The following is a 22,756-nucleotide window of genomic DNA, read 5'->3' as shown; positions in this document are numbered from 1 at the left end:
CCCTAAAATCTGAAGCAGAAAATCAGATTAAACCATGATTAAACAAGAGGATATGTTAAAAAGGTATGCATTTACTTGTTGAACATCACTTAAGAACAATTAAGATTGAAAGTTAGCAAAACTTGAAGAAAATACCCATATGGAAAGAAAGGATATATTTATTACATTTTTAATCAAATGTAGCACATTAAACATCATTTGTGTGGCAGAGGAGAACTGACTGACAAAAATCCAAGAAAATAAGATTTTGTAGGAAAACTTCAGTTTGTGGAAACTAAAATTTGGAGGGTGTAACTTAAGCCCTGCTTAATCAAAGCCGAAATTTTTGTTCTAAGCTCAGCCAACGTCCCCAGATACCTATTAATTTGGAGATTAGGCTCCCCTGGGAATGGGACTTCAGGTGTAACTCCCTTGATGCTGGCTCATTCAGGCTGAGGGCTTCAGCCCAAGGAGGAATCTGCTCCTGTGGAGGTCTGGGACAGGAGTGAGGCGGCTGCTGCTGCAGAGATGACTTTTGGGCAGCCAGGAGCAGTGTGAATGCACTGCTGTCTGTCTCACCAGACACCTGTGCTGCACAGCAGCTGTGGAATGGCCTGCCACAGCGCATGGGGACGTGCTGCCCATCCCTCTGGATGGCCATCCTTCCAGCCAGCTCCATGTTTCAACTTTAGCAGCAGGTCCTGTACTCAGCCACCACTCTCAGGCCTACAGGATGGGAAATGTGGTTGCTCTTTTGTGTGGGCTTTTTATCAGATGGAGCCAGGTGGTGCACGTTCTACTGCCATTAAAATGCAATTCTCTTCAATGAATCCTTGCATGTAGGTAGGGACTGCCACGTTAGATCATTTGCAAGTCCTGCCACCATCTGGGATTTATGTGCAGCGTTACTCAAATGATACATGGTGCACCCCCAGGAAAATGATGGCAACGAAGAGAATGTACACTGAATGCATTCATCGACCCTATTCCTAGGAGGAGAAGCAGAATCTGTTTGAGCCTTCTGGTAATCGTGTGTGGGTTTTTTTTTTCCTTACAATAATGATTGTTAAAAAATCATTGTGTGCATTAAAGTTCATTTTACAAGAGAGTAAATGTCATGAATGTATCAGTGAAATATTTTCAGGGTTGGGCCCATGTGTCTGTCTGATTAAAGAAAGCTTGAGTTTTGCAGGCAGTCTCACATGTGATGAGGTGGTTGTTATGGTAACAATACATTTTTTATGAGTTGTAATAATGACAGAGCAACATCTTTTAAATTATCAGGATTTAAAGTTACAGCTGCTTTGTTTTGCCTTCCATTAACCCCTTAAAATAGTGAAATATTTTCATGGCTCTGTGGTAACATCTGCATGCTTTTCTTGAGTGTGTAAAAAAAAAGATCTTTAAGAAGGTGTATACCTCAAATGAATAACAACTTTCATTGTGCCTCAAGAATATTGCTTTTTCCATACCCACTGTGATTACTTTTTACTATTTTTTAAACAAGTATGTTTCTTACAGTATGACAATCTTAAGTGTAGCCAAAGCGCTGGAAGGATTCCTAGTGTTCCCAAAATTAATATTGATGTTGCAGTAATTTGCTGCTAATGTTTTTGGGTGTCTTCTGGGAAGAAATGGAACTTCAGTGATCCTTGTGACTTTCCTAGATATCCCTGCTGGAAAGATTTGATTTGATTCAAGGTTTATTCTTCACTACAGCCTGCCAGCATGTGCACATGCTCAAGACCACTGCTCACCAGAAGTCCTGATGATTCTGCAGGAGCGCAGAGACTTTTTTCTGAAAGAAAAAGGACTTTTGTCTTTAGTGGAGAGAGAACAGGGATTGCATTCACACATAACTCACATTTGTCACCACTCATGTATGAAGCAGAAATATCCAAGGATTTCACTCTTGTGCCTTCTTTTAGGCGCGGTTGCCCTCAACACATCCAAGTCATCCACTTAAAAAGCCCATCCCACTGCTGTTGTTGACCAGGAAAATTTTATTCCTTTGGATGAGACAGACTATACTAAAGAGAAATCATGAGCAGCTTAAAAAAAAACTAGCCATGGCTAAGATATTTCTGGAGTCAATTTGTGAGACTTTATTCTGGAGTGCGTTCCATTCACACACAGGAGCTCAGGGGTTTGGTCTGCACTGAATGCAGGGCTCCTCTACTTGCTGCCTGAGGAACAAATATTTCAGCTCACTAGGTCTCCTTTCTACTGATGTTGCTAATATGTGAAAAGGAATTGTGGAAGAATAGCACAAATAGAAGTTATCTGTAGAGAAAACCAGAAGTAGAATCCAAGAAGAAACCACTTTTCCTCACTGTTAAGGAAGCCACACATTTAAATTACAAAAAAATACAATGTAGAGTTTGCTTTTATGTGTCCTGTGTGTCTAAAAAATGTTTTGCCTGTTTCTGAAAGTATTTAAAAGAATATTTGGTCCTCTGTTGCCGTCAAGCTTCTTTACCCCCTAGGCCATTTGTTGACAAGCTTCCATGTATCATTGCTTCTAAACACCTAAGAGACCATTTTAAATGTTAAAAAACTCCATACCCATCTGTTCTTTGAATAAATTTTAATGAAAGGAAAAAAGGCATTTTTTATGTAGAATTTTACCTGAAGTGGATCATGTTTTGTTCAGAACTCATAATCAGTTTTTCTGTCCCTGCCTCCTCTGTTTGAAGGTGAGATATACTCAGTACTCACATTCCTTTTGGCATGTAAAGTAAAATGTCACTCTTAAACTGGATGAGATTCCCCTTACAAAATAAGAGAAATCATCATAAGAATTAAAAAGTCCATTCCATAGTTATTATAGTTGGAGGTTTTATTTTTCTTATGCGTTCAAACAAGTGGTACATTAGTGTATTCACTGCTTGAAAATAACCATTTTCTGATTGTCTTCAACGGATGGATCATTTGATTGAGGAATACCAGGAAAGACTTTATATGTAGTTTGTGGGTGGAACAAAATAACCTTTGTCTACAAAATCTGCTTTTAGTTTAATTCTCAGGACTGAATTAAAAAGTATTGCTCTAGCATGCCTGTATATTTAATTTCATACTTCATGTGATATGAATGTCATCTGATACACACATGCAACTTCATCAGTTTGGGATTTTTTTCCTCCTTCCCAGATTTTTTGAAGGAGGACTCTTTGGAAAATGAGACTAAGATGTGAAAGGACTGCAAAGATTTATCTTTCCAGGAAGAGTCCTTAAACATAGAAGTTACCAGAGCTAGAGTTCCTAAGGATTCCAAACTTGTTGAAGGATAGGAGTAGAGTTTTTTCTTTTTCTTTTTTATTTTTCTTAAAGAGCAGTGGTTTAGAAAGAAGTAGAATGCAATTTAGCTGAGAGAAATGCAAATATAGATCAGGATAATTATGTACAGGTGCAGAATGGAGAATAATGCAGGAACACTGCAGAGGAGATTATTAATTACAAAGGTTCACAAGATGAACATGAGTCATGGTGTTGTGGTAAAGCAAGCATCACATTATAGTGTATATAAACTAATCCACTACCCCTCAGATATATGAAGTAATAACATCCTGTGGTGGCACAACCTCCACTGCAGAGATGTAGCTTGTATGGGTATTAAATTTAGTAAGTGTATGAATGACCAAAAAAAAAAAAAAAAGTATATAAATAAACCATAGAATCATGTCAGATCTAAGATTGACTAGATGAAGTAATAGAATTTACTACATATTTCTCATTTTTTACAATTTTTTTCAATCTCTTCCCGCAGGTTTCCAATTCAAAACTGCAAAAAGAAGGAGAGACAAGAAGGAAAATCAATTTAATTTCCACATCTGATGCTTTTCAAAGACAGAGAATACTAAGTCGAGGAATTGACTTCAGGATGCGACATATTCTTTTAACAAAGCAATGAAGTGCTGAAATAGATTGCCAGGAGAATGCTGGAATCTGTCAGACTCCCTTTAAGAACAGGCTGGAGGGAAATCTGCTAGGAAAGACAGTTGATCCTTAGGGTGAAGAAATAACATAAATATCTCTTTGGCTCTGTTTTATAGATTTCTCTGAGTATTGTAGTGTGCTGTTTTGACTTAAAACACAATATCTATCACTCATGGCCTGTACAAAGCTAACCAGGTCTATGTGTTTTGATTTTCTTACACCTTGCTTTATTTGTGAATGTTCAGTAACAACTAGTAGATTCTGTAGCTGGTATTTCAGGAGATGGGGTAAGTGAATATTTCAAAGAAAGGATATTTAAAAAAACTGTACTCATTAAATAACACTAAGACTTTCACAATGAGATGATGCTATAGAACTGGAATAAAATACTCCAATATACAGACATATTAGCTTTAATCTATGGATTCTGTTGGCTACCCAACTGAAGACATTAGGCAAGTGGATTTTTTTTTAATTTAAAGACTCAAACCTTCTTAGTAACTAGATCTGAATAAACACACAAACTCCCATCCTGCAGCTGGAACAGAGTCAACTGTAAGAAGGGTTTCTCTGGGGTGCTGAAGATGTGCTGTAAAAGGTCCTTAAGATGAGTGGAAATACCTTATTTCAGTTTCATCTACAGTGCCTCTCAGGCAGGGCCAGTCCTCTGTACCATTTATTGAATGCTTCACTCACTCCATTTGGTGACCAGTTAATCTCTTCCACACCATTCTTTTCAGCAGTAGCACTTCTTTGTCAAGTAGTTCTTCAATGATTTGGGCAGATATTGAAAACATGGCCTTTGGCAGTAATTGGAGTACCAGATACTGATAAATTTTTTGCAGTAGAAAAAGCACTTTCTCTCACCATCGTCCTTGGAATGTGTGAAATGAGGTGCAATGCAAAAGCAGTGACTTCACCTCTACTTTTTGGTGCCAAGGAGCAAGTGAATGCCTGCAGATGGCTCTGAGAGGTATATGAGGTGTCTGTGCACAGAATATGGTACCAAGCCTGGGCGAGGCTCAGGCATTGGCTTTCCTGCCTGACTTCAGTCACAGGCTACATGGATAACTGCAGAGGATGCTGGACAGCTGATTTCCTGGGCTGTAAGTGAAAATCCTTTAGGTACCTGCTAGGTGGTTACAACACCCAGCGAGAGCTCCAAAGGTTCCCTTCCAGTGCTGAGGTTTGCTCAGACATGGCGGGAGGATGATGAGAATGACCTCAAGGACTTAGCCCTTCCTTGGAGGGCAAGGAGGGCATAGATGTGTCTGTGTCTGGCCAAAGCTGTTTCTGTGTCCTTTACCTATTTTTCATTTATCTGTTACCTGTTCTTCCTCTCCACCTCTCTTTTGTCTAAAGAGGTACTTCACACCAGTTCAATTTGGTGTTTGAATTTTCCTGAAAATATAAGTTTGTTTTCATTTGCGTCTCTATACTAGATATTATTTACATTTTTTCTCTTTTCACTTTTCTGTTCTTTTTCTCGTTACCTCCTGGTATTTAATAAAATCCTAGGAAATTCATATCACAGCTTTCAATACCTATGGCAAAGCCCTTTTTCCCGGCTTAACTTGAACCACAAACATCTCTGACTCAGCTTCATGCTGTGGATTCTGTCATTGATCACCACATTTAAAAAGGGTTTAAAGTTGACTTGATCATTATTTACAGTGCTTAATAGTAAAAAATGTATCTTTTTGTAGATTTATCTTTTTTTAAAACTGTAACAAGATTTAGAACTAGATCTCGAAATTGTCTTTCCTTGCACAAATAAGGATGCCATTTTAGAACAACTTTTCCCGAAAGCCTGAAAAACATCTGTATAATCTGATTTTTCTAAAAGGTTGTAATAGTCCAAAAATTCTGATGCTAATCCTGCTTCTTAAGTACTTTTCTCCTACTTTGGACCATTTTTTCAAAGCAGCCCCAAAATACTCAGTCAGCCAACTCCATGTGATATCTCACACACATTGAACTTAAAATGTCAAAATGAGATCCATGTTCCTGAAAAACAGTAAAAACAGAATCATTTTTACAAATTCTATAATTTATTAGTCTCTTTTTTTAGCCTGCAGGCAAATAATGAAAAATTTAAGTTTTGTGTTCTTCTGCCTGGGAACTGCTTCACATCAGCAAGTGAAGAGTGAGCATATTACATGCAATGGTATGAAAGGCCAAGCTGTTGATTTCATGAGATAATGGTATGGCTGTTATGGAATTGCTGAGCAGAACCAAATTGCTTGCTATGAAGTGAGGAAAGGTATTTTCATATTTCCAGCTTCCTTAATTAGTTCAGCCAATAGCTGGTTTTGCTTTGGACTACATAATAACTTTGCACTGTTCTGTTTATTCACATAAGAAACATCTTGTTTTTTGATTCCTTTGACATGTTGCTAGACATAAGCCTCAGAAATCATATTCATGGATTCCATCAGCTTAAGGGCAGATGATGTTCCAGTGAAAGAAACAGGAACTGACTTTCCAAGGTGCTGAGAAGAGTATCTGAAAAATCAGGTACTAATAAGGAATCATGAATATAAAACTATGAATTATGAACCTAAATCAACTGCCACAGGAACTGTTCTCACTAAAATTGAAACTGTTGTGGTATGGGAGCCACAATTATTCTATGGTATTAGCTTTATAAGGATATCTTTGATGATCTGTCAGCTCCCGAAGTTCTGAACAACCCACAGGACACTTCTTGCTGACACCAGAGGCACAAAAGGGTAATTAATGAAAATCTCCAAGCGCTGAAACAATGAAGTTAATGAGATTTTGACATTTTGCCTGCCTGGGGTCAATGCCATTCATTTTGACCTTCTCTGGGGACTTAAGGAGGCAAAACAAATTAAAGCTGTGAGGAGTGAGAGCACCTGGCCTGTGCAGACGTGAGTTTTGGCTGCTTGTGGCCCCCAGGTGACAGAGTAAGAGGCAGTATCAGGTTTTAAAAAATTGAGGTGTTTTTTGTAAGATATCCTTACCATGCTTTGCTTCAGATCTGGCTGTGGCTGAAGAGCAGGTGACACTAAAAGAAAAGACCAAGACAGGGGGAGTGATCTCTTACAAAGATTGTCAATGCAAATCTCAGGGGGGCCGTGACTCAAAAACTGAGATATCCTGCAAAACCTCCATCCCTCCCCAAGCAGGAAAGAAGATGGGCAGAATGTGAGAAACTACTGTGATGCTTTGCACAGGCCATAGAGAGAGATTTGTAAAAATATGTGTTTTGTCAGCCTCCAGTTAATTTCAATATTGGGTTCTTATGCTACAAAATGACAATGTTATAAGAATGTCAAGTGCCTGAATGTTATGATAAGAATACATTATAATCATAAATATGACCATTAAAAACTGCTTATAACAAAAGAAAAATTTTAGAAGAAGGTCAGAAAATCACTTACTTGGAAAGAGTGGCAGCCTTAAAGACAGTTGTGGAAAAAGTAGATGGCATTTAAAGAAAATATATTAGTTTGAGCATAATTTGTTATACAAAGCTTTCAGCCAAAGATAAAGGGTAACTTATCCACAGCTAAGTGTACCTTCATAACTCAACCAGAAAAATAATTCCAAATGTCTTGGATTCCAAATTTCAATTAGGACTTTGAGTGATAGCTAAACAACATCTTTTATTTCTTACAGAAGTGCATTGCTTCAACAGAATAACATGACACAGGTACTGCAGAGTTCTGAAAATCTGAAAGGATTTTTTTTGGACTCTGTTTATGTGTGAGTTGTTTCCAGCCCTTTGTACCCACTGAGAGTCCTGTACAGTACTGAGAACAGCCTGGAATCCCTGACAAATACCTGGTAGTGCCAACAGCTGGAGTAGGCAGAATGTGAACTCCCTGAAATGGAAAGTCATCCAAAAACATGTTTTTTGGATCCCAAACCTCCTTTACTTCTTAGTAGCTAATTAAATATTTCCATCAAAGTGAATTAATAAAATTAAGTTAAAAATTAATGTTGATGAAGTGCTTCACATACTCCTCTATGCAGGGTTTTGTATCTGTCCCTTATGGGAAAGAATAGCTGAGCCAGATATTATTTCCACAGTGATTTTTTATGCATTTTTGTGATGTGACAAATATTTGTTGACAGTTTGTTGCAGGTTGTCACTGTGGACCCATAGGCTTTCATGGAGCTACAGGACAGAGCCTGCAGAAAGAAACAGGACATGCAGAAATTGTGATTTCAGTGGAAAAACGGAATAAACTTCTCTGTAAATTGGTTAATTTACAGAGAAGACTTTGATGGAGCTTGTGGCACTCTTCAGGTACATAAAAAGCCTCTGCTAAGAAAAGGAGCATTTTATGGTACTGAATTCAAACAATGGCCATGGTGGTCTGGTTTAAGCATGAAAGGACTTGTATTTATTATGTATATTTCGACTCAACAATAAAATGCTTAGCTGAACTGGAAAAACTCCATTTGGGGATTTAAGGAATTATTTAGACATAACCTGTTAAGGCTTCTGTAGATGACTTGAACTGGGACAGGGGATGGACTGTGTCACTTAGAGTTGCTTTGAGCCCTGTGTTTGTGTCCCTGTGGTTTTCTTCCATATGTCCACTCTGCAGTAATGTATTATCAATATCAATCAATGAACTGAAAGTCTCTGGGTATGTGTGGTGAAACTTTGTCTTTGGTAGCAGGAGATTAACATCAGATAAGAGCTATGGTACTCCTGTTCCTATTTCCTAGTCTGTTCAACTGTAAATTAAATAGTGTCATTGATGTGCTGCTTGCCATGGGATTAAAAACACTCAATAAAAAAGCCAAAATAGTAGGGGGCAAAGGAGATTTCATGGAAGACCTGCAATTTTCTGTCACTTTGCTGCTTGGCACCTCCAAAAGCAGAGCCTTTAAAGTGTGGGAGAAACTAATTGTTCAGTCATTTTAATAGAGAAGCATCTAAGTTACAAGCAAGAGTTTTGCTGTTATGTTTATTTGGGGGGTAAGTATAGAAAACATAACATTTCTTCTTCATGGTTGTAAGAGATCAACTTTTTCTTTGCCAACTATTTCTCTCCCCAGCAAATAATATAAAAAAAAATCACAGTACCCTCACCATTACATTCACTGAATTCAGTAGAGCTGGTGGCTGATTTTAGGTCAATATTATAATTAGAGTAATATGGTACCATTTTATTTTAATTTTGTGGAGAACTGAAGCACAGGTGTATTCAAGGCTGATTAAGCCTGCAAAATTCTTTAATGAAATACAGAGTAGATATGTATAATTTTTTTGCAATATATTTCAATTATTTCAATGGGAAGTAGGTGTTACAATGTGATTTAGATTAAATGTATTTTAAATGTATCACTATTCGTTTTAATAAAGAAAACAGTACAGTCTATAAGTAATTTGAATATTTAGTCGTGTACAGAACAGGCAGCATAAATGAAGAAAAGAATGATACTAGAAAGATGACTCAACTCTTCTGTCACTCGATGTGTAAGGACGTGAGAGTGCATGGTACTTAATCAAAATCTCCAGAAAAAACTTGTGGAAGACAAAAGGAAAAGCATACCTCAACTTCTTTGTGGTGCTTGTTGAGGACTCCTGCAGATCGTGTGTCTTATGGAAGTGGCTGTCCTTGATTTTCCTGAAAAGGCAGTTCGCTCATGTGTCAAATTCTGTGCTCAACAGAGCAAATGTTCTAAGTTCAAAGGGAGTATTAATTATGTACTTAACTATTTGCAAATAGTACATCATGAATTTTAAATTGCTGCCATGCTCTGGGGAAACATGAAATGGTGAAGTTTTCTCCTGGAACACTGGGGAAGATTTCTGCCTCTTCTACTGGAAATACCAACACAGTAGGTTCCTGAGAAATGGTAGACAATGATGTTGTATTGCTGAGCATCCTTAACTTGCATCACTTGTTACAGGAACTCTGCATGTTTTGGCAGCTCTGAATAGAATGGATTTATTAGACTCCAAAAGACATGAAGCAAATGAATCCTGTAGATAACTCCATGGTAATTTGTACCCTATGAACGTTGATATAGTGAGAAATCCAACTGGTTTTGTTTATTGAATAAAACATCCTAAAAGTAGAATCCTTGGATTTATGCCCTATTCAGATGCAATATGCAGCCACAATTTACTCCCTATGGTGTTTAAAATTTTGGGTTGTACTAAAGATCACTGTTGTGTTTGTTTGTTTGGGTTGGTTTGTTTCTCTTTTTGCCCTTCTAAGAGCCATCACAGCATAGTTAAGTTGCTGGTGTACTGTACACTTCCACCTGTAGCTTTCAGCATGGGTTGCATCCACTGGAAGTCCACAGTGGCATTACGGAGTAAAAATCCCTTCAGACTTGAACAGTTGAAGTCATGCAAAAGATTTTGTCATTTGTCATTATAATCCAATACAGCAAAACAGTTACCTTATAGGGATGAGGACGGGAAAGGCTTTTATATGATTACATCACAAGATGATAAATGAGAGCAATTCGTGTTCATTATGAGAACAGCATCCCAAAGAGAATGTTGTTATAAATTTTGTCCTGCTCTCCCTCCCTCCATGGCAAAACTAACACAGCAGTTTAGAAATAAGCAAGCAGGCTCTGAAAATAATCCAGACAGAGGAAAGCAGATCAGTGAAGATTTGTATGCATTTTACTCTAGCAGGAGCATTGAGAATTAGAAACGTAAAGGAGAAACACAGAACGATTATTAGGACAAATCCTTAAAGTTGCCCCTTTTTATTGAATAAAGAATATTTTTGTTTAGTAAAATGTTCATCCAGTGTGGAAAATAAATAACTTGTTTGGGAAATGGAGCAAAATAATACTTGAAATCAGACAATGAAAATATTTGATTTGATAAACTGAGACAGTTTCCATTTGAATGTAAACGCTGAGCATTTTAGTGTTTATTACAAATCTGAAAGAAAAACATGTACAACTTATAATTATTCTTAAATTTTCTTTTAAGCTAGAGATACCAATTTGCTCCCAGCAATTTTAGGTTGACACAGCTGCATTTTCAAAAGAAGAAATTTTGGAGGGTCAGTTTTCAATTCGCTCTATAACTGAATGAGTACTGAGGTCAACAATTAGCTAATCCTCTCTTCCTTTTCCCATAAGTATCCCTGCAGCAGCAACAACAGACTGGAACAAAATCCTCTGATGCATTTGCTTTCTGTGGCCTGCTAATGGCCAAACTATTCAGCCATGATGCCTTAGTTTGTGGTTATGTGGTCTGGATTCTAGGATTAAGACCAGCAGCATTCAGTCTTGTATCTTTATGTCCATATAAAATGATGTTAGGAAGGTCTGCTTTCCTCTTTCCACCCCTATTTTTCTTCTCTCCAACACTTCAACAATCTCTTCATCCTCCCTGTATCACTGGTGATATTTACAAGTGGGTCATGGTAAAAGCAATGCAAACATGCTTTGTACTGATAGAGAAAAGATCAAGGATGAGCTCAAACACCTGTGTCTCCTAAACCCTTATTGCTGTGTGCTCTGAAGCTGATTGAAGCCATTACTGGATAGTGACTTGTCTGTGCAAGTAAAAGGGAAGAGTGTGAATTGAATTGGTACTTTTGTGGAATAGTCAGCATTAATGGTCAAGGGTCTTGTGATGCTCTTAAAACCCTCCAACAGAGGGCTTTTCTGCTAAATTGAAGAGCTTAAAAGTAGTGCTGAGGAGTGCTGTGAAGAGGGAGAATCAGGAGAGTCCAGAGCAAATGGCAGAGCTCTAGGGATGAGGTGGCTATGGGAAAACTGCAATGGGGAGCAGGTCTGTGGGTGCTGATCTCCTATCAGGAGATGGTGTAGAAAAGTAAAATTAAAGTATTTCCATGTGGAAATTAGTTGTATGCCTGCTCCTCTGTTCTGGGGCTCTGTCTCTCCCATAACTGTGTTGGGGGGAGCAAGTGGGTGCCAGGCTGAAGGGAATTGCAGATACTGTGTGCTCACATCATCAGGTGATGTCAGGACATCAGGGGAGTAAGCAGAGTAAGACAACAGCCTGGACTTAATCTGAATACTGCAGTTTATTTAAGAGCTGATGAGATTATGACTAAGCTGTCTCCCTGTCTTCAACCCCAAATTTTGTAACCCTATTAGTTCCCTGTCCCACTGCGGTAGGCAGTGAGTGTCTAGGTGGGCATTTGGACCTTAGCCAAGGTTAACCAGCTGTGCAAAGTCAGACACTGTGGTTTATGTGTTCCTCTAACTCATGGAGGTGAAGCTGGGGGGAGAAAAAATAGCACTTAAAAACTCTTCAATATGAAGTGGCCTCAGCATGAGATACTTCGGGTCTGTATCTTCTTTCAGGATTTTTTTTGCTACTAGTCAAATACTTTGGCAATTTATATTAGGTGGTTGTTACACTTGCAGTCAGAGTAGATGCTGTGAATTTCAAAGCATTTAAAACACTGGTAGCAAACAATACCTATTTTTTATTTGAATCTTTCTCTTGTGTATAGGTTGAAACTACCTACATGACATAGTTTATTAAACATCTACTTGTGAGAACAACTATAATATCATTACTTTTACTTTATGCCAAATGTTGTGGACCTAGCCAAGCAAACCTGCTCTAATCACATGAATCATATTGACCTAAGTGAATAAACTCACTTTCCTATTGCCAGCAATATATTTTCTCCTAAATAAATCTTTTATTGGTACCTAGCATTTTGCAGTGTTTCCCAACACTGGAAGAAGTTCATGCATAATCAAGTTATTTCTTGTCATTGTATTTTTAACTAGTCTAGATGTCTGTCACACCAACATATTTTTTGGGCTATTACCACATGCACTAATGTATATTATAAGGTATCCTCCCAATAGCAACACTTCAAATCTTCTATTTGACAGGTGGCAAGCAGAAAAGGGTATTAATTACACTGTCATGGTTTCTTCCAAGCCTCCCATAGAAACATAGGATTGTTAAGGTTGGAAAAGATCTCTAAGATCATCAAGTCCAACCATTAGGCCAGCACTGCCAAGTCTACCACTAAACTGTATCCCCAAGTGTTTCTGCCTCTTCCATTTATTCATGCTGCAGTCACGTTGACGGAGCAACACCACTTTATGGGACACAGTTCTATGAAAGCATTACCACTCTCAGCTAAAGTACGTTTTCTGAAACATTTATCTTCTAACCTTTGAATGGAAAGTAGTCAGCTCTTCATTATGTCTCAAACTAACATTTTTGTGAAGTTGGAGAAACAACAGAAGCATCAGGGAGAAATTCCTTTAGTTAATATGGATGGTTGGAATCTGGAGAGATAGAAATTACTGCATACTTTAGGGAGATGGACAACTTGTTATGGTGCTTAATTGATTTTTAATCTTCTTTGAAGCTATGGCTGGAACTCTTCAGTAAATTGTTTCTAGGTTTACTCTGTCTTGCTGTAGAATAATTAGGCTTGTTCTCCCTAACTTATTCTTAACTGTGGGGAGAGGAAGGAGAGAAGATTTGAACCCCGGTCAATATATTCTGGATTTAATGCATAATCTACTGATGTTAAAAGGAGAAAAATTGTGAATCACATCAATAAGATAACCTCAGAGATGGTAATTAATTAATTTTGCTAGTGTGAGTTCTGTGAAGAGTTGCAGACTCTAGATTATGTACCTATGAAATGTCAGGGCTGCAAAAGTTTGGGAATCCAATTTGTTCAGATATGCACTATTTTTCATAAACCTTAAACGCTTCCCAGTTAGTTACTGAAATGATTCTTGTGTGGCTTTAAGTATATTGCTGTAAAAGTAGTGCTATTTTTTATGGCACCTCAGTTGTGTCAGGATTTTTACTTTCAGTATTCACTGGTATTCATCCTTTCTTACCTTACCTGTCACTCATGTCTCTACTTTAAACTTTCTAAACAGATTCATTAATATTCTTGATATTATAAAAACATCATTAAGGAATATGCCTTGGAGATAGAAGTTAGAGATCAGTAGACCCAAAATTTTATCACTGTTATGTCTGGCTTCAATCAACAGTCAGCAATGTGCGACATACAAATATTGTTAGTTGTTCTTATCCTGTATTATTTTGATGTATAAATTGATATAAATTCCAGTAAAGATGCCTCCTGCACTGAAGAATGACAAGTAGGCATCAAAACTGACAGGAGACTTTAACATCTTACTGATGCATAGCAATCATTTATGAGCAAGCTAGATATGGAAAAACGCTCCAAGTCCAACTGAGACTTTCACATCCAAAAGTAAGAGAAAACCTTCCAATTAAAATAATGGGTGAACTCTTTTTCTTGTTTAAAAGAAAAGAGTTTTAGGATAAAAAAAACAACTGGTCCAACTCTTCCCTGAAATCTTGAGGTAGAAGATGTGATGACAGAAGGTGCAGTGCAGCAGCAGAAACCAAGGGGCATGTCACATGTCAGTTGAAACAGAGTCCTCTTATGCCAATTTTGAGGCAATAAAGGCTTTCAGGAGTACAGCAGGGTGTTCATATTTGTATCTCTGTGGTCAAAGGGAGAGTGCCAGTTCTTTGAATTGAGTAAGAAAGTACCACTGAGGGCATCACATCCAGTTCTGGAGAAGTGGTTTTGTACCTAAGTCTCCAGTTCTAAGTCTTGTAAAAATAAAACATAATTTTTTTTGAAAAGAGAAACAAAGAGAAATAGTTGTAACTCACTTTTATAACACGTTAATTATCCTGGAGGAGCAATGAGTATGAAGGGTCAACCCCTGGAGCCTTCTTGGTGTTACTAGGTTCTAAGATCAAATATAATTTGATGGTAGAGTCCTGTGACTGACAGCTGAAGAAAGAGAACAGTAGATTTTAATTATAACTAACAATAGGCTAGATGTGACGAGCAGACAGTAAATATTTTCAATATTTACAATAATTACATGATAATTACAATATAAGGTAAATACAATATAGATGGTTATATAATAATATTTATATTATTATCATCGTCTTCCTGCAATCCCAATCTTTTTCTTTCCCCTTTGTTTCATCTGTTTTAGTCTGTTTTTGTCTGTACTTGTGGGTTTCTCTTTATTACATCTGTATTGTGCTCTGTATTAGACTCCCATGACCTGTTGGGAAGCCTCGAGGCTTTATTGCAATTTGCAACAAGATAGAATTAGAGGCCAAAATAAAATCAGCAAGAAACTAGCTTTAAAAGTGAAATGGTTTAACTAGTTTAGTAGTGCAAGCTGGGAGCAATTCAGGAAGTAAACACCTTAGACTCAGGAGAGTAAATTAGATTCTTTAAACTCTTTTGATTTTAATAATCTCTTTATAACAAAGAAAGCAATTTTTTTTGAGAGCATAATATTTAATCTGACAATGTTCCTTTAATAGTCTACCTATACTCACTGTTGCTGCCACAGTCTCTTTGCTAGTCTTAAATGTCACTGTCTCCAAAATGCCTTTGCTGTCTCTGCTCACTCACACATTGAGTGTGCTGCCTTACCAAAGACCATTTGCTGCAATTTTAGCTGCAAAGCTCCTGCTTTAATTCCTCTCTTCCAGTAAAGAAAATGGCTGAACTATGGATTGTGGCAAAGCTAATCTTGATTGGGAACTTGTGGTCAGTGCTTGCTGCCTCTCCTGTCACATCTGGGGTGCTGTGGCAGCTGCTGGCCATTTAACCTCTCTTTTCCCTAAGGGGACTTTTCAGCTGTCCATTTGGAAACTTTATGTAGATTTGAGCTTGCATCTGTCTTACAACAATCCCAGATTTTTCTCTGGAAATGTTTGCACATTTTAGGAAGCATTAATCACCTGCTTTCCTTCCATTCTCTACTCTTTCAGTTTGAGTGTCTTCTGTCCAATTACCACTGTCATTAAAAATGTTGTGCAAAAAGGATAACTCAAGCTGGAAAATGTAAGAGGAGTACAAAGCTCAGCACATGACCTTTCACAGAGTAAGAGATGAGCACTGGATCAAAGCAGCTTCAATGGGAAAGATCACTGTGCAGAAAGGAAGGCTGGAAGGCCTGGCCTTGAACACTAAGTCCCATGGGAACAGAAGCCATTTCTGGTGGGCTCCCTGTCCAAACTGGGTGAAAAGTGGCTCTCAGAAGGACCTTCATCCTTGGGGTTTGCTGCTGCTTTGTGCAGCCTTGCTCTCCCTTTTTTTTATCTCATCATAATTTATGATGTATTTTGTCATCTGCATTCTTTAAAAGCTCCTGGAGATGTCTTACAGCATTACCTCATTCATTCAGCACAGTTTACATCTTTCTTTGGCATTTCTTCGGTAGCTTGACAACACAGCTGTCAGAACAAATCACTCTGTAGATCCATGTATTTATTGTGTAGCCATGTGTATGCACACACACACACACAGACACACATACACACATATATTCAAGGTTTTGATAAATATCCCCCAACATCTTCCTAATAAAATGACTGAAGAATATGGGGTTATGTACTAAATGCAGAGCTAGGAGGGACACAACATCCACAATCAGAATATTATATCTGTTTTTTTAAGGGGGGGAACAGAAGGAAGAAATAGAAGAACACACCTCATGAAAAAGTAGAAATAGGCCCAAGCACCAGTTCAAGTCAGTGAACATGTATCACGTGTGTAATGATTTTTTTCTGTACAACTTTTAATGAACAAAGCATTTTTAGAAAGGTGCCAAGTTTACCATTTGAGTGTCCTTTATTAGTCGATTAATGTCCCATTGAGAGAAGCATTGTAAATACATGTCATAAAAGAGTGGTTGCTGCTCTGCTCTGAGGACTTTACTGCCTACAGAGCTAAACACGGGGCTGCAGAAGGGAAATAAGTTTTCAAATGGAAAAGCAAAAATATTTCTGATCCAACCCTTTTATCTGAGTTGCTAATGAACTTCTTGGTCTTTCTCATTTCCCACATTAATTTATTCAGAAGGATGAGAAAGTGTCCTGTTACTATGTGGTGAACTACTGGGAGGAAATGATTGGACAGACTGGTTACTGGTCATGGAAAGACAGAAATCCTTCTCTAGACTGGACCAGATTTTTGTGACTGAGTAGCACCTGTGAAGATGTATCTACATTTCCTGAAGTAACATCTTGTAGTTCTGCAAGTTTTACAGTCACCCCTTGGAAACCTAATGAGGAGGTTATCTAGGGGTTATCAGCTCCCCTAAATGTTTCAGCACTCTGCAGGACACTTTTGGTGTCAAGTAATCCAGACTGCTAAACTTGTAATATTGCCAAATTTCAACCAACCACACCAGGACTCATGGTGGTACAAGGTCTTTAGAGCCAAAGCTCTTAAGGAAAAGATGTGTTGAAAACTGTGTGGGAATTTTTACACTGAAATATCAGAAAATATACAAAATGCCCTTCAGTTTCCAACCAGGAGAACCAATTCCCTTCCTTAGTACTGGTTGTTTAGCAAAAATCAGTGCTACTGGACAATAATTAATCTTGTAAATCTTTGTGCATTTGGTGAAACATGGCATCTCCATTGAAACCAGTTGCAACTTCTCCCTTGACTGATGCATTTTCATCTTGAGCAGTGTAGCCTATTATCTGAAAGAATTAGATCTGTAGACAGAGAGAATTTATAACAATAAAACAAAAAAAAAAACTTGAGAAAGAAAAAAAGAGCAACAAATCCACTGAGAACACAAGGAAATGGCCTTTTAGAATGGACTTTTTCTGTACTTTGCAGAATCTTAGAAAACTATGAAATATTTTACGCATTCTGTACTTTCCCTCACTGCTAATGCCTCTTCTCCCATCACACAGAAAATATTCAAATTATTTAAATATTTCATACTGTAGAATGTAGTAGTACAGTGCAATATGTGTAGATACACTTGGGAAAAGGATTTTAATATTACTTTTAGAATCACAAATTATACATGGAGTGCAAATAACAAACTGGTGAGGAGCACAATCTATGATAAAAGCACTTACCTTTTCTTAACATTTTCCGATGTAGTTGGCATTGACAGATCATCAGACCTTTAGTGCATTATTTATTAAATGTTTTAGCATAAGTTTTAAATATTCAGTGAGCACTTAGCCCACAAAAGACATGGCTGACTGAAGATGCAGTGATGCTGATGACGGAAGCCTGTTCCACAGTTCCCTCCAAACTACTGGTACACACAGTTTGTGTTCTAATAGGGACTATTTTTCTCTTGCTTGTATTACTGATTCCATGCTTTTGGGAATTGTGACTTATGCATCACTGTGTTGAGAATGCAATCCAGTATTTTACGGACTGCTGTGCGTGTCTTTTCTGTATTTAACTGAGAAGATTAAAAAACACTGAAAGGGTTGCACTGGTTAATGTACCAAAACTAAAGCTGAAGGAAATGCATTTTCTAGACTAATTTATGGTCTAATTTTCTAGGAAAGTTAAATGTGAAGAGTCAACAATGTCAGTAACTTAAAACAATGAAGTACACAAGAAAATAAGCAAAAGCAGAACACATCCTTCAGTGAGTACTCTGTATGCTCCTTCAGTTTGTCCTAGCACACTGAAATGAATAGAGTGTATTTTTCTGAGAATACAATCTCCTTAATTTAATCCGTCTCTAGTTCTTCAGTGTTTTATGGCATTTGGAGACTGTGCCAGAGCAATATTGCAGAACAACTTCAAAATTTAGGAAACCCAGATCCCAGCCTGTGTTTGTTGTTTAATAAATAGACCATTTCCTCCATTTCCCAACTAGACTCCTTTTTTGGAGGAAGAAGGGTAACTATTGCCCTTCAGGTTTATTTCTGACACTAGTATGATATGAATTGTGTGACCATCAACTTATGACAAGCCCAAAAGGCTGATAGGCAGCATTAGAGAGGAGATGGAAACAAAAATCCAAGAGAAATCTCAGTGTAGTGAAGTTGGTTCCTTTTGTGAGTATAAACACTGTTGTAGCCTGAGCCTTCACCAATGGCTGATTCAATTCCTGGTGCTGAAGAGAACACCAGGACTGCACAGAGGGAAGGAGGCTTTGGGCTGAATAGCTGAATATCGATGTGCCTGACAGCGAGGGACATTTGAGGGGTGCACACCCACATCTGAGCTGCTTACCTTGCTCACTCTGAGTTACCTTCCACCAGGGAACCTCCTGCCTCCTGACTGATACAGTTAGACCTGGTGTGCTGGCAGCCGGGGAAATTAGGAGCCCTGAATCTGAAGAACAGTTACTCTATTTGACAGTCAGTAGGGAAGGCATTAGAGACAACTCTCTGTATCCAGGAGATTTTTTGCTTTTGCATCAAGAGCAATCAGCTTTACATGGTGTTTGCCAGGCCAGCATAAGAAGAATAATGAATAAACAAACTCCCACAGAGAAGCAATACTCACAGAAATTCTATAAAACAGTGTTGTGTGTCTTCCTTTACCATAAAAATTGCAATTTGGGGTTTGAGTCCAAAATGCCATTTCCAAAGGCATGCATGCCTAAATCAAGACACAAAGTACTTCACTGTTGCTGAACCTCGCCTTAAAGCCAAATTTCTTCAAAGCTTTCCTTTCCTTCCTGCTGAGTATTGGCAGATGTCAAGACCTTGTTTAAAAAAACTCAGTCATTCAGATGGACACCTTGCTAGCATAACCTGCTTCATTTCATCTCTTGAGAAAGTCCTTCAAGTGTGGCCATTGCACAGTGTATGAACCACTTCCAGTTTAAATTAAGTCAGTGAAAATGCCACAATTTGATTCTCAAGAAAAATTCTGTATCTAATCATTGCATGGGAACGAAAAAATAAATCATGGGAAAGTCTTTAAGAGGCCATTTAGTCCATACAATGGCAAACATGTGGTCAAAAATACAGACACTGTACCTAACAAATTTCAATCCGTTCAGTCTTAAAATCTCCAAAGGAGAAAATTCCTCAGTGCTGCTGCATATATATTTATATGTACCTATCTATCTATCTATCTATCTATCTATCTATCTATCTATCTATCTTCGGTGTGTGTAGTCCAGTGTAAAAATGTATTTTTCATTAAAAAATTTTGCAGCAGCTAACAGTAATCTCCTTTGTTTTAAATCCAATTTATTTCTACTTGTCATTTCCCCAGTAAATTTGGAAAAAAAAAAGGTAAGAGTTTTCTTTATAAAAGCTTTTCAAATTTTAGAAGGGAATTAGTGTGCCTTCCTTCCCCTTCTGTTTCCTAGGCTGGGGGGGCACCTTCACTCTTTTCTCCCAAGCTGTGTTTCCCAAGTCTGTTATAATTCCTTTTCTCCTAGAAAACAGGCTATTGGGATGTGTCTTAAATAACACGGAGTACGGTCAAATAATGGCTTCTACTATGTTTGGGTTTGTCATTCCTGTTAGAAAATGACAGGGATCTTGATGCATTGATGGGACCATTGTGCTGTGGAAGAAAACCCCAAATGAGTGCTTACTGCAGCTCCCATGTTTTCTGCAGCAGATCTGTTACATCCATTTGGGTAGCACTTCAAACAGGAGTGGATTTGATCAGCCTGTGCCATGTTGAAAAACTCAGGTTTTTTTTTCTTCATGCTTTCAAAACCATTTCAAAGGCTGTTTCAGTGTGTATGTTTCTCTTATCAAAATTAACTGCATCCACAACCCCTATTTATTATGAATGCAGAAGAAAAGATTATAAGATCTATGTCTCCTTGAGCTTTTCAGCAAATTATTTAGTATTATTTCCTCTTTTATATGAGTCAATCAATATTTTCAGATGCTTAGAAAATACCTAATACAGCTATTTTGGTCCCCTATTATGATTTCCATATTTTTCCCCCAATGGAGTGATATATTTTTATACTTAGTTGATATAATAATGATATATTATTATATATAGTTGTAGTTGTATTTTTTTCAATTTCCAGTTCTTCATATTTGTTGTTCCCTCAGGTTGTCCTCAGTCTCTTCCTCTTCCTTCAGTTCTTGAAGTCTCCTTTTTTATTGGTGGCCTACTATTTTAGTTTCCTTTTCTGCCTTCTTCCTATATTTAGATTCCTATATTTAGCTTTTTTATAGAAAGCAATATCCATCCTGGCTGCTTGCAACACCTTGCCAATAATTTTTGTGTCAAAAGAAAAGGAACAGCAAAACAAGTTTTTATTTTCAATAAAAATAAATATATAAATACACATGAAATAAATATCTATAAAAATGAAAATATATATTAAAAATTAAACAACTTAGAATAAAAATATAATAAACCCCTCCCACCTATGAACCTGTGTAGCTGTGCCCCATATAATTTCTGCTCCAAATTTTTATTTTCTTTTATTTTTCAAATTCTGAGTGGTTACAAGGGTTTCTGCTGACAATATGCATATATTGTGTAGATGTTTCCAGACATTTCTGGGAGTTTTGATAACCAGGTTGGAGTAGCTGGAAGCATTGTGAAGGCTGGCATTTTGACTTGGAAGGCAGTTGGGACACAAGAGGAATGCAAAGGGGAAGATGACATAAAAAATGAGGGAAGGCAATGCCAGCAATCCTTGATGCTTCATGTCCTGGGGTGACTTTATGATGCTCATATCCCCATTCATCTGTTTAGCCCAGAAATAAGTTTTGCACCTTTAAGAGGGCAAATGAAGGGGAAGAAGTAGTCACCTATTCCTCTCCCCATATCTCCTGCTGTGTCCACCAGAAGCAAGGACCCTCTGTGGTGTTTCAAACCCTGACCAGCAGGTAGGGTGAGAGATAAAGAAGACAGGAAATAACATCAGGAAAATGTGGACAAAGTCATGGCACTCAGAGCCAGCCAGAGCCTTGAGATGACTCTGCCTAAGCAATTAATTTAAACCAAGCATGTTAGCAGCACCAGATGGCCTTTGAACAACAGGAAAAAGGTTTTACTGGAACACACACTGCAACATGGAACATTTTAAACCAGGGAAAGCTCCGGCTGAATCAGAATATGAATAGGAAAGGGATGCAGTACTTACTACTGTGCCTTTGCGAGATAGATCCTCACCTCCAGGTTGCTCTCAGGCCAGAGGCTGAATGTTTGTGATGCAGCAGCTGTCTGGTGCCACAAATGCCACCAAGTTCTCACTCTGGGCCCTCAGGACATGCCTTCCTCCCCATGAGGTCACTGTCCCCCTGCTCTGCCTGGGACTCTTTCTGTTCCTGCCTCTGCCTCTCTGCCTTGCTCTCCTGCCCACTTCATCCCTGTCTGTGAGTGGGGGGTTCCTCCCCCAGAAGGGAGCTTGGTGGCTTCCAGGGAAAGAGGAATTTCTCCTGTTATTCAAGGCGAAGGCAGCTTTCCTCCTCCCTGCCCATGCACAGCATTTTGGCAAATTGGTGCAGGGCAGAGGCTCTCCTCAGCTCAGCTGGGTGCAGGACCTAGAGGAGCCACTGTCCCTGCCCTCCAGAAGCAATCCCTCACGCTCACAGCCAGATGTTGTGCGCAGCTGTGCGCCCAGCAGCCAGGCAGCTACAGAGTGGGTTTGTCACCCTAACAAGCCTTCCATTAGTGGCTGAAGTGGCACAGATGCCTCACACATCAGCAGAGCAATGTCCCCAGTCTCTCCTGCCTGTTGGCCTGTGTAAGGTGTCCCTGCTCAGTGGCTGGCTGGGCAGCCTTCACATGCTTGTTGGCCAGCTGGCTGCTGCCATCCCCTCATCAGTGGCGCTCTAATTTGGTGCCTGCTACCGATTTTATGACGCCATTTGTCAAATTTGACTGAAAGTGGCTAGTGAGCTCAAAGACTACTGAGAAGGAGGGACTGACAGACAGCTCAACAGATGAATGGGCAGATGGACAGTAAGTGCCACAGCTTAAGCCTCTCTTTTATAGCAAGTCAATATGAAAATAATGCAGAGTGAGACAAATTATTCCTTCCTCCCCCCCACCTAGAGGCATTAATCAAAATGAGCACCTATGAAAAGTTCATGTTTTTGGGGATATTTTTCTGCAGACAGAAAAATAACAAGTGA

General features: G+C 38.4%; 1 protein-coding gene across 8 annotated transcripts in view; it reads left to right on the top strand.

Moving 5' to 3' along the window:
- Window positions 1-9,005, top strand: part of LOC141728104 (N(6)-adenine-specific methyltransferase METTL4-like) — a 52,619-nt gene extending 43,614 nt beyond the window's left edge. For 6 of the 8 annotated variants that reach the window (XR_012578794.1, XR_012578789.1, XR_012578792.1 and 3 more), the window contains one exon: window positions 3,746-9,005. The gene's annotated coding sequence lies outside the window, so the exon portion shown is untranslated. Of the gene's footprint in view, window positions 1-822; window positions 1,004-3,745 lie in introns of all 8 variants that reach the window. The other 2 variants (XR_012578791.1, XR_012578786.1) reach the window with 1 other exon arrangement.
- Window positions 9,006-22,756: the final 13,751 nt, after the last annotated feature.

Source organism: Zonotrichia albicollis, unplaced genomic scaffold (genome assembly GCF_047830755.1).
Source record: "Zonotrichia albicollis isolate bZonAlb1 unplaced genomic scaffold, bZonAlb1.hap1 Scaffold_89, whole genome shotgun sequence".
Classification (NCBI taxonomy): Eukaryota; Metazoa; Chordata; class Aves; order Passeriformes; family Passerellidae; genus Zonotrichia; species Zonotrichia albicollis.
The sequence above is the reverse complement of the archived record's forward strand: the minus strand, read 5'-3'. Positions and strand labels throughout refer to the sequence as shown.